We start from the raw sequence: 15444 nt of genomic DNA, 5'->3' as shown, positions 1-15444 counted from the left end.
AGGCAAACTGACTGTTTTAATCTATAACAGTTTGCAAATAAACTTCTTAGAAAAGATTTTTGTTCTAATTCCCAGGAATGTTTTTTCAATGAAGAGCCAAAGAAAGAGGTACTAAGCAAGACCTTGCCAAGCTGAAACGTATCAATATTAAAAGAGTAATAAAAAGGATGAAAACAGCTTGTTTTACATGACTTGCAGAATGTTTTTTATTTAAAGAACATGGGTTTAATACCAATATGAGTTCACAGTTCCTTCATGTGGTAATAGAATAGTGAATAAACATAATAATGGCTTAAATCACATTTCCATTGCCATGCTCCTGCTAAGCACAGAAAACTCTTTTCTCCTTGTTAGTAACCATATCCCTTGTTGGCAAGTACCTGGTAGGATATGTATGAGAGGACAACGAGCCCTTTCGGCAGAAGTCTTTAGGGGAGACAGCCACTTCCCATGCAGTACATGTTTTCAGGAGGTTGTACAGAGGTTTTAATCAATGCACTTGCCAGATGACTGAAAGGGCATATGAAAAGACAGAGGAATGTACTTCTGTTTCCAAGCATAAAACCTAAATCTCTGGACAGAAACCTCTTGCCCATATCCCTCCTGACAGAAGTCATGGCACTTATACAATTAACCCAAAAAGAGATATGCAGGCTTTGAAAATATGGCAGTACACTTACATTCTACTTTATGGTATTAGTATTATAAAACTGATTAGAGATAAATGGAAAAGCTAGCTTTTCTTTCCTCAGACAGAAGAAGGATGAATATATGTATGGATAGAAATGGTTATCAGAGGTGATGATGGGAAACCTTTAAAAAGTACAATAGACCTGTAATCTCATTCCTTCCCTTGCTCTTCTGTTGGGATCTTCCCTCTTGTGAAGACATCCAAAACCTTGCTTGTTTAGTTGGAAAGTTTAAATGAGAAGCTTTTATTAATGTGATCTGTGGCACTAACGGTAGACTGTATGGGGCTAACTCTCTGACTTGTTTCTCTGTACCCAATCACATACACACACAAAAGCTTCAAACACCATTGACAATGCTTTCCTGATAATTGTCCCATGTACATTGTTAGACTCAGATTTGCTTGCACAGCAGTGCTTTTATGGATCTAGGTCTTACTGTTAGTTAACTTTTTGACGTAGGCATCAAGAGGACATTCCTCTCTCACAATAAAGCTGTGGTGATTTAAGGTATTGGCTGTTGACAAGTCAGAATTGCTTTTATTTTCAATCCTGAAGACATTGTTCACTTGAGATAAAAATCACAGGGCAAGTCAAATTTTAATAGGGAACATGTCATGAGTTGCTGTTGACAGTGGGTCACAAATATATCTCTACTCTGTAATTTTTATGTTTGTTATTTTCCAGCTAGCTCCACCAGCCTTCATAGTTACTGCTTTTAACAACTAAGCAGCTACTGAATAGCTGGGAGCCTACAGGGGTGTGCATTGAATCACAGCAGGGTATTCAAGCAAATTGAATATACAGGTGGTAGCTGAAAGTGGGAATCATCTCTTTAAAAGTTTAGATGTGATGTGCATTATTTTGAGAGGCACTATCATAACAATACCTACCTTAGCATAGGGGACGATTTAATCAAAGAAACAATAGGTGTTTTTTCTTTAGCTGGGAGTTTTGGCAATCTTCCTCCTGCCAGCTAGAATCGCTGGCTCCTTGCTGAGGCTATCCACCAGGTGATTTCACCCAAAAGAAAGGAGAAACATTTTACCTTATCCTGCACAGTGGTGTGCCACTGATATTAGTGCCAGTGCCCACCACCTCTGTGCCTGTTAGATCCATATATTAGAAGGTGTGCTAAGTGGCCCAGAAACCATACCTATCCTTAGTTACATCTATTTCATAGCCGATTTTTTTTGTGGTTGAAACCTTTTGATAACAAGCTGGGAGTGTGCATCTTCTGCATGAGCTTTGAACCCTTTCTGTTACGTCCCAGCACTGAATCCCCATGCTGATGCTACAGAAGCAGGAGGAAGGACCTGAGGTTTAGGTCCCCAAATTTGAAAGTTACATTTTCTGCGTGCCAGGCATACATATTGTAAGACCCCTTCAGCACTGAGCACAGACCTTCAGTTCTGCCTAACGTCATTCAATACAAAATGCATTTGGTACAAAAGGCCAAAATAAAAACTCCTTGCCCCTTTTTTAAAACTACTTTTGAACTCAATATCTGACTTCTAATCAAAAATAATGAAGCACAATGTACAATTTCACTTTTTAAAATTCCTAAATTATTCCTTAATTATTTCTTTGAATGGCAATATTTGTGGTAGCTCACATGCAGGAGGAAAAAGCATGTGCCAATAAGCCAGATTATCAGGTGATATAAATAAGGAGTCCAGTAGGTCAACTATTATCATAGATTCATAGCATAGTTTGGGTTGGAAGAGACCTTAAAGATCATCTAGTTCCAACCCCCCTGCCATGGGTAGGGACACCTTCCACCAGACCAGGTTGCTCAAAGCCCCATCCAACCTGGCCAGTACGACAGGTGGGGTCTCACGAGAGTGGAGTAGAGGGGCAGAATCACCTCCCTTGACATGCTGGCCACGCTTCTTTTGATGCAGCCCAGGATATGGTTGGCTTTCTGGGCTGCAAGTGCACATTGCCAGGTCATGTTGAGCTTCTCATCAACCAACACACCCAAGTCCTTCTCCTCAGGGATGCTTTCAATCCATTCTCCGCCCAGCCTGTATTTGTGCTTGGGATTGCCCTGACCCATGTGCAGGACCTTGCACTTGAACTTCATGAGGTTCACATGGGCCCACCTCTCAAGCTTGTCAAGGTCCCTCTGGGTGGCATTCCTTCTGTCCTGTGTGGACTGCACCACACAGCTTCGTGTCATTGGCAAACTTGCTAAGGGTGCACTCAATCCCACTCTCCATGTCACTGACAAAGGGGTTAAATAGCACTGGTCCCAATACTGACACCTGAGGAACACCAACCGTCACTGCTGTCCACTTGGACATCAAGCCATTGCCTGCAACTCTTTGAGTGCTATATCCAGCCAATTCCTTCTCCACTGAGTCATCCATCCATCAAATCCATGTCTCTCCAATTTAGAGACGAGGATGTCATGTGGGACAGTGTCAAATGCTTTGCACAAGTCCAGGCAGATGACATCAGTTGCTCTTCCCTTACCTACCAACACTGTAAGCCCGTTGTAGAATGCCACCAAATTTGGTAGGCACGATTTGCCCTTAGTGAAGCCATCTTGGCTGTCACCAATCACCTCCTGATTTTCCATGTGCCTTAGCATAGTTTCCAGAAGGATCTGCTCCATGTTCTTGCCAGGCACAGAGGTGAGACTGACTGGCCTGTAGTTCCCCGGGTCTTCCTTTTTTCCCTTTTTAAAAATAGGGGTTATGTTTCCCCTTTTCCAGCCAGCTGGAACTTCACCGGACTGTCACAACTTCTCAAATATGATGGATAGCGGCTTAGCCACTTCATCTGCCAGTTCCCTCGGGACCCTTGGGTGCATCTCATCAGCTCCCATGGACTTGTGCACCTTCAGGTTCCTCAGATGGGCTCGAACCTGATCTTCTCCTACAGTGGATGGTTATTCATTCTCCTAGTCCCTGCCTTTGCCCTTCCCTGACTTGAGCGGTGTGGCTTTAACACTTGCTGGTGAAGGCTGAGGCAAAACAGTTGTTGAGTACCTCAGCCTTCTCCATATCCCGGACAACCAGGTTTCCGGTTTCCCTCTGGAGAAAGCCCACATTTTCCCTGGTCTTCCCTGTATCACCAATATACGTATAGAAGCTTTTCTTGTTGCCCTTGACATCCCTGGCCAGATTTAATTCTATCAGGGCTTTAGCTTTCCTAACCTGATCCCTGGCTGCTTGGGCAATTTCTCTGTATTCCTCGCAGGCTACCTGTCCTTGCTTCCACCCTCTGTAGGCTTCCTTTTTGTGTTTGAGTTTGTCCAGCAGCTCCTTGTTCAACCATGCAGGCCTCCTGGCATTTTTGCCTGACTTCCTCTTTGTTGGGATGCATTGCTCCTGAGCTTGGAGGAGGTGACCCTTGAATATTAACCAGGTTTCTTGGGCCTCTCTTCCCTCCAGGGCTTTGTCCCATGGCACTCCACCAAGCAGATCCCTGTAGAGGCCAAAGTCTTCTCTGCTGAAGTCCAGGGTAGTGAGCTTGCTGTGTGCCCTCCTCAGTGCCCTAAGGATCTTGAACTCCACCATTTCATGGTCACTGCAGCCCAGGCTGCCCCTAAGCTCCATATCCCCCACCAGCCCTCCATGTTGGTGAGAACAAGGTCCAGCATAGCACCTCTCCTCATTTGGCTCCTCTATCACTTGGAGAAGGAAGTTATCATCAATGCACTCCAGGAACCTCCTGGATTGCTTACGCCCTGCTGTGTTGTCCCTCCAACAGATATTGGGGTGGTTGAAGTCTCCCATGAGGACCAGGGCTTGTGAACATGAGGCTGCTCCTATCTGTCTATAGAGGGCCTCATCCGCTTGGTCTTCCTGGTCAGGTGGCCTGTAGCAGATCCCCATTATAATGTCATCTGTCCCTGCCCTCCCTTCAATCCTGACCTATAAGTTCTCAGCTGGCTCCTCATCCATCCCCAGGCAGAACTCCATGCACTCCAGCTGGCCACTGACACAGAGGGCAACACCCCCTCCTTGTCTCCCCTGCCTGTCCTTCCTAAAAAGCCTGTATCCTTCCATTCCAACACTCCAGTCCTAGGAGCCATCCCACCACATCTCTGTGATGCTAATAAGATCAGAGCCCTGCAGGCATGTGCACATCCCTAACTCCTCGTGTGTTTGCATTGAGGCATTTAAGCCGGGACCCTGATGAAGCTGACTTACTGGCTGGAGCAGCTGGAATTCCTTTGTGCTGCTCTTCAGGTGCTCTGCTCCTGACCTGTGATCCTTCACCAAGCTCTGGGCATCTATTGCTGGCACTGGCATCAAACTGGTAGGAGTGGGATGGACTGAGGTTCCCCTCCCCCTCTTAAACAAGAGTGAAGTTCCCTTGCAATACTCTCATTCAAAATGCCGTAGTTTAGAACTTGAACTTCTTCCCATTTTTCTTCAGGTATATTTAGACAGACGTGTGAATCAATACATTAATGCTTAAACAATTTCAGAGTATCAAAAGCTGCTAATTGTTAGTTAAATGTGAGATTATTTTTCATGTGAAACTGCTGTACTATATTCATTGCTGAAATAATGGTAATAATTTTCTTTGTGACATTCTCTTGAGGAATTTTAAACAAAGCCTTCAGTAATTGCTTCGTTATTTCAGACCTGCTTGGTAATTTTCCACTGTATTAAAAGGCATTTGTTACTGAGAGTGATGGAAAAAATGTACATGTCTACTGCATGGAGCTTTTACTTATTTTCTGTCAACATAATTACCTTTTATTAACACACCTGGTATCTAAACAATAGCCTACTTTTTATTTGTTTGACTATACTTTCCTAGGTTCATATCTGTAGAATATCTATACACTTCAAATTGTAATGTAACAAACAAGATTGGTTACATGGGCAAGACTACATTTTCAGTGTTTTTGAAAAAAAATGTTTAACTCTACTCACAATAAAACAATTTTGATTATATGCAGTTTTAGAGGAAAATCTAATCCAACAAACTGAACTTTTAAGCAACATTTAGAAGAACAAAAAGAACAGTATTAGTACTAGAAAAGCAATTTTTATAGCATATGTATTATACTCCGGTGACTTTGTAAGGTAAACAATATTATGAAAGGTATTTACTATCCAGATATTGGAGTACTAAACAACAGGCATTATATACCTAAAGGTGATCTAGATCACTAAATATTATTGATGTAATTTATTCTGTTTATCAACCTGATTTTGTCACTAGATCCACCACTGCATTGAAAAATAAGACCTCTTCAATACTTTCAGTAACCTGCACCCCATGTAGGAATTACAACAAGGTCAGATGGGAGATCTCAGAGCAGCAGCTGTGACCCACAACCCCATCAGTGTGAGCTCCAATGAATGTAAAGTCGGTCCTCGTACTTCCAGCCACCCATGGCTTCTTTAACTCCATAAAATTAAGTCCTGTGATGTGTTCTGAGGCTTCACAACAGTAGAGGGCTTTTGTTACACGTTGCTATTTGTGACCAGCTTTTAAGAGCAGCTGCCATGCTTACATTGATCAAAGATGCCCTGAGCACCACATCCTCCTCCCTGCTACCTCCGGTAGCCAGGCCCACACCTACAAGAACACACTGTAGTGTTTCCTGCTTCTTTCTCTGCTTCTCATCTGCTTTTGTGCAATGGGATAAGCTTTGTTTGCAAAGGACTCATGATCTCCTGTAAGGAACTGATTCCACAGCACAAAGTCCCCCCAACTGGGAGGAGCGCGTAAAGCTGCCAGACTGTCTACTAACAGGTATGGGGAGTAGGTGGTGGGTCTGTAAACATCTCCTTCAACAAGGTTTTAGGTATCACAAGTATGAACGCTATTCTCACAGAGGTTTAGGTAAGAGCATATATTCCCGCTCTAGCTGCCTAGTTCCAGCTGTTGCAACCTTATCGCTGATGTCTACATGTTCCTTCAGCATCTTGCTGTGGTCTGGCCCAAAGAAACAACCTTAACTCCCTCAGTCAGCAGATGTGCTCTAGCTAGAACAATGCAAGGAGCAGAATGCCGTTCAATTACATTATTGAACGCTCAAACACTGTTCCCTTGACATATTACTTATTTAGGAATATTATAGCACATTTTAAAATGAGTTATTTAGGAATATTACAACACATTTTCAAATGACAAACAGTACTATTACAGCAGGAACATAAAAAAACGGATTCAAATTAATGTGAGGCAATTTCTTTTGCTTGGTAATTTAGCTGAAAAAACCCCAATCATTTTATTCCCAAATTTTAATGTAACCTATATGGGCTCATTTATCATTTTCCTCATAAGTTTGGAGTTATAGATAACTTTGGGTTTTAATATTATTTAGAAATTAAACAACAAAAAAGTAAAAAAAAAGACCTAAACCAACAACGAACAAAGAGGATTTTTCAGTCAATATGACCAGAAGCAATTATTTACCATGGGGTGCATTTATATAATAGATGTGTGACACTTCTCGTATTTAACATCTCATTTACTGTATATGCATTTTTTGAGGAGAAGCAAAACATATTCCAGAAAAGTTGGTTGCTTACTTCTCAACATTAAATACCTTCTGTTCTCAGCCTATGAGTGTGTCCTGGTTTCGGCTGGGATGGAGTTAATTTTCTTCCTAGTAGCGGGCATAGTGCTGTGTTTTGGATTTAGTAGGAGAAGAATGTTGATAACACACTGATGTTTTAGTTGTTGCTGAGTACTGCTTATGCTAGTCAAGGACTTTTCAGCTGCCCGTGCTCTGCCAGGTGCACAAGAAGCTGGGAGGGGGCACAGCCAGGATAGTTGATCCAAAATGGCCAAAGGGCTATTCCATACCATATGATGTCATGCTCAGTACAGAAACTGGGGGGAGTTGGCTGGGGAGCAGCGATCGCTGCTCGGGAACTGTCTGGGTATCGGTCGGCGGGTGGTGAGCAATTGCAGTATGCATTACTTGCTTTGTATATTATTATTACTGTTATATTGTTATTATTACTACTACTATTTTACTTTATTTCAATTATTAAACTGTTCTTACTCAACCCAGGAGTGTTTCTCACTCTTACTCCTCCGATTCTCTCCCCCATCCCACCGGGGCAGGGGGAGTGAGTGAGCAGCTGTGTGGTGCTTAGTTGCTGGCTGGGGCTAAACCACGACAGAGTGCAAATTTTAGAAGTCCCATGCTTTTTTACTTTGTACAAGAAAAAAATGAATTCATGGTTGAAGAACAGAAGTTAGTGAACCAAATCCTATCCTATGCTATCCTATCCTATCCTATCCTATCCTATCCTATCCTATCCTATCCTATCCTATTTTCTGGTTCAGTGTCTCTTCCTCTAGAAACTTTTTCTTCTTTTCCTCCTCACTATTATTTAATATGGATAAAAGTTTCCAGGAGCTGCAGTAAAAAGTAAGGTCCATTTTACTGCACAGCTTTCCTAAAGATACAGCATCAGACAGTTCATGGTATATGAGCAGCATCAGAAGATGAATTCTCACCAAACATTAAAGTGTTGCCTAAAGTTGCAAATAGTTTAAAAATTTAAAAAATAGTTTAAAAGTTTAAAAACCAAAAACCTTTAAAGTGCTCATTTGCCACAGGTGTGTCTCAGTCTAAGCAATGATAGTAAGCTGAATCTGCTTGGTGAGTTTAAGAATACATTCAGTGGTTTAAGAAAGATACAGCAGGAAGTTTTGAGCTACTGCGATAAGATGCTGAAACAAGGGTGTGTTGTCAAGGTTGGTACCGAAGGAGATCGGAAGCAGAGGGAGAACTTCACTGAGCCAACTGAAGTCTGACAGGTTGCTCTCCTATGGTGTAGCATTTTATAGGATTAGGGTCTCTAAAGGCTCTTTCCTAACATCTTAGAGTACCTTCTCTTGTTTCAAAACATGCCAATCTTGGTAATCATAAAGTTTCATTCATTCACATTCTGGGCATGGCATAGATCTCAGACAAGCAAGCTTTCCTATATATAATTTTCACAGAGAAAAATGTGGCCTAATGATTTAAGCACTACCTCTCTCCAGAGAGAGATTTGTGTCCAAATCCTGCTTAGCCACAAATACTTCCATGACTCAGGGTACGTTGTTTAGGCTGAACTCAAAGTAACAAAATCCCAGTTTAGACAGGAGATGCTTATGTTTCCAAAAAGCAGTTTGATTGCCCGAGCCAGGAGGAACTTTAAACCTGTTGGATTCCTCATTTGGGACTGCAAGGGACCCAGTGGGCTCAGCTAGGGTTTGGAGGGGTGTGGGAAAAGCCTCATCCACTCATAGCTGGGGACAGTATCCAGCAACGTACTCCACTTTCATTTGACTTTCCAAAAACAGGAAGGAGGGAGAAGAAAAGAAGGCAGATTTGTTTTGCACAATAACTGAGTAGATCAAGCAGCGATCCAGGAAGAGATGGTGCTGAAAATAATTTCCAGCTGGCAGCTCATAGCTCCTTTACCAGGGACCCTAATTGCCAGGCTAAAGATGGTACTATGGCAGAGCACGTCTCACCTGCCTGTTGAATCGGACCCCAGTGTAGGACAGCAAGAGGCACCCTGTCAAAGAGCAGAGAGCATGGTGTCCAAAAGAGTCCAGCAGACTTCCTGGGAATGGGGACTTATGGGGTCGGGTCTCTCTTCACAGTATTAATTACACATGTTATTCAACAAGTCTTCAGTGATGCTGCAAGCTGTATTATTTTTCATTCAGCATGACTATAAGGCAAACTATTATTTGACTAGATTCCAATAATCCTATTAGTGGTAATATAAATATGTAGCAGGAAGATGACTCTGGCTGTAGAAAAACACATTTTCAGGAATGTTCTATCTATTAGCTTTGCAATCATTATTTCTCAGTCACTTTATAATTTCAATCTTTCCACTGAAAATGGTTGTTAGTTTATATTTCTTTCCTAATAAACCCATTTTTATTTCTAGGAGCTTCTTTGCTGCCCTCTTAAGCACTTTGTTAGAACAGCAGATCTGAATGAAAAAAATTTATTATGTTCAGCAACAAGGTGTTTGAAATAGTTTCTGCTTTGACTCTAACTACTTTCAGTAACATAAATATTTTCTGATTATATAAAAGAAATACCCAAGCAAAAGTTTCTTAGCTTTTTAAATAATACTGTAAATCAGTATGATATTATGTGTATACTTTTGTATATCAGTATTACAATCTTTCTGATATTAACTATTACAAAGTACAATAGAGTTAAAAAATGAGGAAATTAATAATAGGGAGAAAAAGGCAATTTTTTGTGGGCCTATTTTGTTATTTTTGTAATACCCTCTTCATATATATACCAAGATTGTGTGTCAATTTTAATTTTTCTCCTCTTTTTTAATTTCTTCCACAAATTTCTTTCCTAATATGTCTTCCTGCAGTGAAACAGATTCAAGTAACTTTTCAAATCTTTCTCAGGAAAGACAAAAATTATGGATCCACTGATTTGCCATTTTTTAATGCCATGAAAACCTGTGCTTGCTAATAGCACAGAGGAAAAGAACATTGCAAATACTGGCAAAAAGCGTAAAAGCTGTTTTTTATCCTAAAACTGAAAAAATTACCAATTGATTCATATCATTGCTTTCTATATTAACAAGACGTTATTCCTAATTTGCTGTAACCTGAAGCCTTAAACTAGCTTTTTATAGAACAAAACCTAAACCTACTTATATTAACATGCAACTTTCCTTGCTTGCTTTCAAATATTCACTTCAGGTGATAATCTAAAGATCAGTGGGAGAGAGAACAGAAAGGAAAATTTATATTCTCATACCTCTTCCAGTTGAATACTACCTGGTCTTGCAACCAATTCTATATTCTCTGTCAAAATCACTTATAACTCTAACCTCTTCTAAAAGCAGACTTCATTTACAGTTAAACTTGTCGCTGCTGAGACATCTTAAACTACCCAGTGTACTTCACTACTTCAAGGTAGATTTGTACAAATCCAAATATCACCTTAAACAGGGGCAGTAATTAAGTCACTGCAATCCGATTGTCCAAAGGCCTTATCTCTGGCACCCTGACTGCTGAGGAAATTACCCTTGAGGAAATTACCAGGGAGTGAAACAGTGTAGATATAATTCTTTATTCTTAAGTTATGCTTTCAACCTATCTATCTCCCTGCAGGTGGAGAAACAGAAGAAGCAGGCACTGAATAGCAGGGTAACACAGTCAAGATCACGGAGCAACCCAGGCTTCTAACACCTCCTTCTGAGGCTCAGACTGAGAAAGCAGCAGCTGATGCACCAGCATGAAACCCACAACCTCTTGAATTGCTCCAGGCTAACTCATGGGACACACAACACAACGGCAGGTCTGATCGATGTTTCCCCAAAATATGAAACAAATGTACCCCAATACAAAGCAAGTTTAGCTTTCTCATACGCCTTTTCACAGATATTATATCATGGTGTAAGGAATTCCCCACACCAAAAAAGTACGTTTCATCACTTACAAGTGTAATTTTGCACCTGAAATTGTTTTTGTTAAGAAAACACATGCCATGCAGTTTAAAACTAACATAAAAAAGATAATACAGGAATGCTTAATGAAGCTATGGAAGACTTAATTAAGAACAAATATTGCCCAAAACGTCAGATCTTTCAGAATACTAGGTACTTTTGAAGGAAGTGTTGTATTCAATTCATAACTGTGCATTCAAAAGGCTCATACAACAGTATGTGATCATATCCAGTCTGAGAAGATTTCAAAATTCAATTTCAAAAATGTATTCTACAGATCACTTAAAAACTTCTTGTTAGCAGTGCAGTTTTATTGACACTAACTTTCTGTTTAGTGGCACAGGTAGTATAGGTTGCTAGGTAAGTATGCTATGAATCCGTAGGATAATTCTGAATTCCACTTACATGTTTGGCTGGAATGACTTTGAATCAAGTAAGCATTGTGTATCAGCCGAAAGAAATCCACTTTCTATGACAGAATGTGTCTTTTGAAAAGTTAGACAGTGCCACACTGGAAGGTTAGAGAAACAAAGGAAAGAACTGTGTGTATACAATCAAAGAGATGGGAAAAGATGGGCCTTATTGACACAGGTCAGTAAGTCTATTACCATGGGGTAAACAGATTTCAATCTGGATCAAGATAAGAAACACTAAGGATCTGCTCTGGGAAGAGAAGCTAAAGCACATGTGCAAGGAGCATCAGCTGTGGAGGAAAGCCTATTTCCTAGAGGGAATACAAATGAAGAATTTCACAGGTGAGTTGCCTTAAATGCTACTGGTTTCCTTCATTACTTGAATGATTAATAGGAGAGTGATTTTTATCCCCTGTCTTTGTAGACAGAATTCTTCACTAGAACATAAGGGATCTCTGTCACACTGATAGGAAAAAAAAGGAAAAGTCATTGAAGGAGAAGTTGTGTGGAATTAAAGTTTTTAAGATGGAAACAGTAAGAGATTAAGCATGATGTGCACATCTTGCTGGACCTCTAGCAAAATTTCTGGAGATCCTAGTTAGAGCTTTCCTGAATGAGAGAAACTGAAAGTGGCAGTCTTAAGAGCAATCCTTTAGGGCCATGCAGAAACCCTGAAAATGTATGTTAGTTATACATTGAAGCCCAAATGGTAGTTGACTGTATTTCTCTGATATTCTACTATCTAATCAATGTTTTTTATGATTTTATGCTTTTGCTGTTCAGTCAAAAGCTTAAGAAAAAGATGGAACAAAACCTCTTCAAGTGATAGATGATTTAATTTATCACTTACTAATTTTTATGAACCTCAGTGTAATTTGTGATGATTATACTTAATCAAAGCTTTAGTTATAATATTTTTGGTGACACTGTAAGAGCAAAATCATAAAGATTCAGGCAGTCATACATTTCACAGAGTATAGTAGCTGTGCTGCAACAATGTAGTTTGTATTCATGTAAAGTAAATAAATTTAAAGTTCTTAATTAAAACAGAGCAACTATTAAATAAACTGGAAAATAATAAATGTAAATTGATTATAACTTTAATGCTATACAATGGATTAAATACAGTGTCTTAAAATCATGTTAGAGAGGATGTGAAAATTATGTTCCCTTTTCCAGGCTTTAATATCACTCATTTAAACACTTTAATTAAAATGCAAATTCATCTATAGAGCAGATGTAAAGACAAAAGCTTTGGTGAATATGGAATATCTGAGAAATCATTAGCCAACATCATAGTACATTAGATTACTGCTACTGAATTGGAAATATGATGTTCACCGTGATGAGAAGATTATAAATTAAACCAGATGGCTCTACCACCTAGTGTTTTAATTTCCGCAGACTTCGCTCTGAAACACTTTCTTCTCTGCATAATAACGTTCATCATCATCATCATCATCATCATCATCAAAGGACTATTAAATCCTTAGCTTAAAACACTGGCTCCTTTTTGTATGATTTTTCACCAAAAGAGTCTTTCTTATGTCATGTTCTGTCATCTGGCAAGCAGTGTAATGTAATGCAGTTGATGTGTCTCATATATATCTATATGCCTATATAAATAAATTAATGACAGAAAAGTAAAATAGTACTTCCTGGGGATGTGAGAGCTCAGCAAGGGGACAAAGTGATGGACTTGGGGATGCATTAGCTTTCAATAGATTTCATTATCTAAATAGTTTGTAGCCATGAATAAGGGTCTACAGACCAAATACATACATGATATTTCTGTACAGATGTGCAGACAGATCAGCACCCATCGCTACCCACAGCTGCTGAAGCACCCATAGCCATGTTCATGCTGGTCAGACCACACTCTCCAGCTGACTAGGTGCTGAGATGCTTACAGTGATTCGCACTCTGCCACATTGCTTCGTTTTGTTCTCTAAACAGGCACCTTAAATGTTAATTAGATATGAATATTCCTGTGCTTTTGTCCATATTCGTGAAGACAACATAACTAGGTGACATGGCTGTGCTTTCACAGATGTCATCTAAGCAGCACTTCCCATCTCTCACCCACCCACCACTACATCTCTCTCATTCGTGTGAGCACAACTGTTTGGGAACTGCAGTCAACCAAGCTATGAACTGATCCAGCTTAAAATACAAACTACCATTCTGGGAAAAGTGAGGGGGCAGCCCAGGCTGGAAGTCAAGGTGTGTTTCCCAAGGCACCTGAGCCTGCTTAATAGTCCCCACCATGGAGAGGCACGAGGCCCACTCCTCCTCCAGTCTGTGGGACATTCCCTGCTACTCATTTTGACTTTGAAGCTCTGTTTAATAACAAGTGTAGCCAGACTTTCCAAGTTATCTGCAAAGCTTAGGCAGTTTGCTTTGGAAGTTTATATTAATGCAATATCAAAGCCTGTAATAACTTTGCTAAACATGTAACCATGAGCACAGGCATGATTTTTTAGTGTTTGGGTCACGCTGAGTGTTGACTGCATTTATTTCCTATTATTGAACTCTTAGGTGCTCAGTAATTTACAGCATTCTTTAGAGCTTAGAAGTGCAAGATGACACATGGTTTGGTGTAGACAAACACAGCCACATGGTACATCCCACACAGGGGATGTGCAATTTAAGTGTAAATGCCAAGATCCCCTGGGTTTCTTCTCACGAATGAGCATGTCAATCTCAATTAACCCCACGGTATTTATTTAGAAAGTTAAGATCTTAATTTCTGATGGCAGCTTAGGATGTGAGCCACTTTCTTCAAATACAGAGAACTACAGTTCAAATTCCCTTATATTATTTTTCCAGACTCAAAACTGACAGGTGAAAATACACCTGAAAGCAGTGGCCTGAGTGTTCATGGCCCACTCCGTCTTTGCTGTGAAGGGCAGACCATGGCATCATTTGTGACAGTACTAGCTGCGTACTGTGGTAAGATTTCCAAGGGATATCTTTAGTCATATTTTATACAGCTGTTGCCTAATAAAATATTCAGTACACTACTGACATCAGCTGGATGGAAGGAGACTTTGTGGTTATAATCTATTGTAGAGTAAAACTAATTCCTTAATTCATCAGCCTAGGTTGTTGTCCCCACTATAATCTAAACACAGCTGCCATCCCCACAGAAATTTGACCTATCATAAAGGAGCAGAACATAGCCTCTTTACTCCTAAAGCTCTACTGGTGTAAAAACCTTTTGATTCCCTACTTTCCTGTCCTGGATCTCTTCCCAGCCTTTCCTCCTCCCTGTCCACTCTGCTGGCCCAACAGTTCATGCAGCTGGATGGCTCAGGGATGGTCCAGCTGAAAAACAACTTTTTTTTTTTTTTCTCCTCCTTTATTTTTCAGAAGGATTAGTTGTCTGATCTAGACCACCATGTGTGCTGTACGGTCATCACTTTGCATATAGAGCGCAATAGAGTACAAGTGCAGAAAAGCTGGAGGCTTGCTGCTGTTGAAGAAACTGCAAAGCATAGTCTGACCTTCCCTTAGGTGTCTGGATTTCACCTCTTCAGCTCTAAAGCAGCCTGGGCTGCTGGGCACTTATTCCCTCCCATCTGCTGTGCAGCAACCGTGGCTGCCATGGCCGCATTATGAAACAGAACAGAGGACTGATTCAGCCGAAAAAATAATGGCTGTGCAAAAGAACTGTAAGAAACTTTGTTATCTTTTATGGATGCAGTAAAGCCAACCGCAGCTGGGTAAAACAAAGACTCAAAAAGAAAAAAACCCAAACCCCAAAGACATTAAAATTGTAGGAAAGAGTTTTCTCTGCCACAAACATGGATAACAACTACTACTTATAAGCCTATTGTTTTCTAAAAGACAGTCTCTAAAGAACCAAATATGAAATGTTAAATATATAAAAGGAATATAAAGGGAATACAGTTACCAATG

General features: G+C 40.3%; 1 protein-coding gene across 1 annotated transcript in view; it reads right to left on the bottom strand.

Moving 5' to 3' along the window:
• The window catches only part of KCNIP4 (potassium voltage-gated channel interacting protein 4), a 357626-nt gene that overhangs the window by 258802 nt on the left and 83380 nt on the right, over positions 1–15444 (bottom strand). The gene's annotated exons all lie outside the window — the stretch shown is intronic.

This window comes from Pelecanus crispus, chromosome 4 (assembly GCF_030463565.1).
Source record: "Pelecanus crispus isolate bPelCri1 chromosome 4, bPelCri1.pri, whole genome shotgun sequence".
NCBI classification, from domain to species: domain Eukaryota; kingdom Metazoa; phylum Chordata; class Aves; order Pelecaniformes; family Pelecanidae; genus Pelecanus; species Pelecanus crispus.
This window is presented reverse-complemented; position numbering and strand designations above follow the sequence as displayed.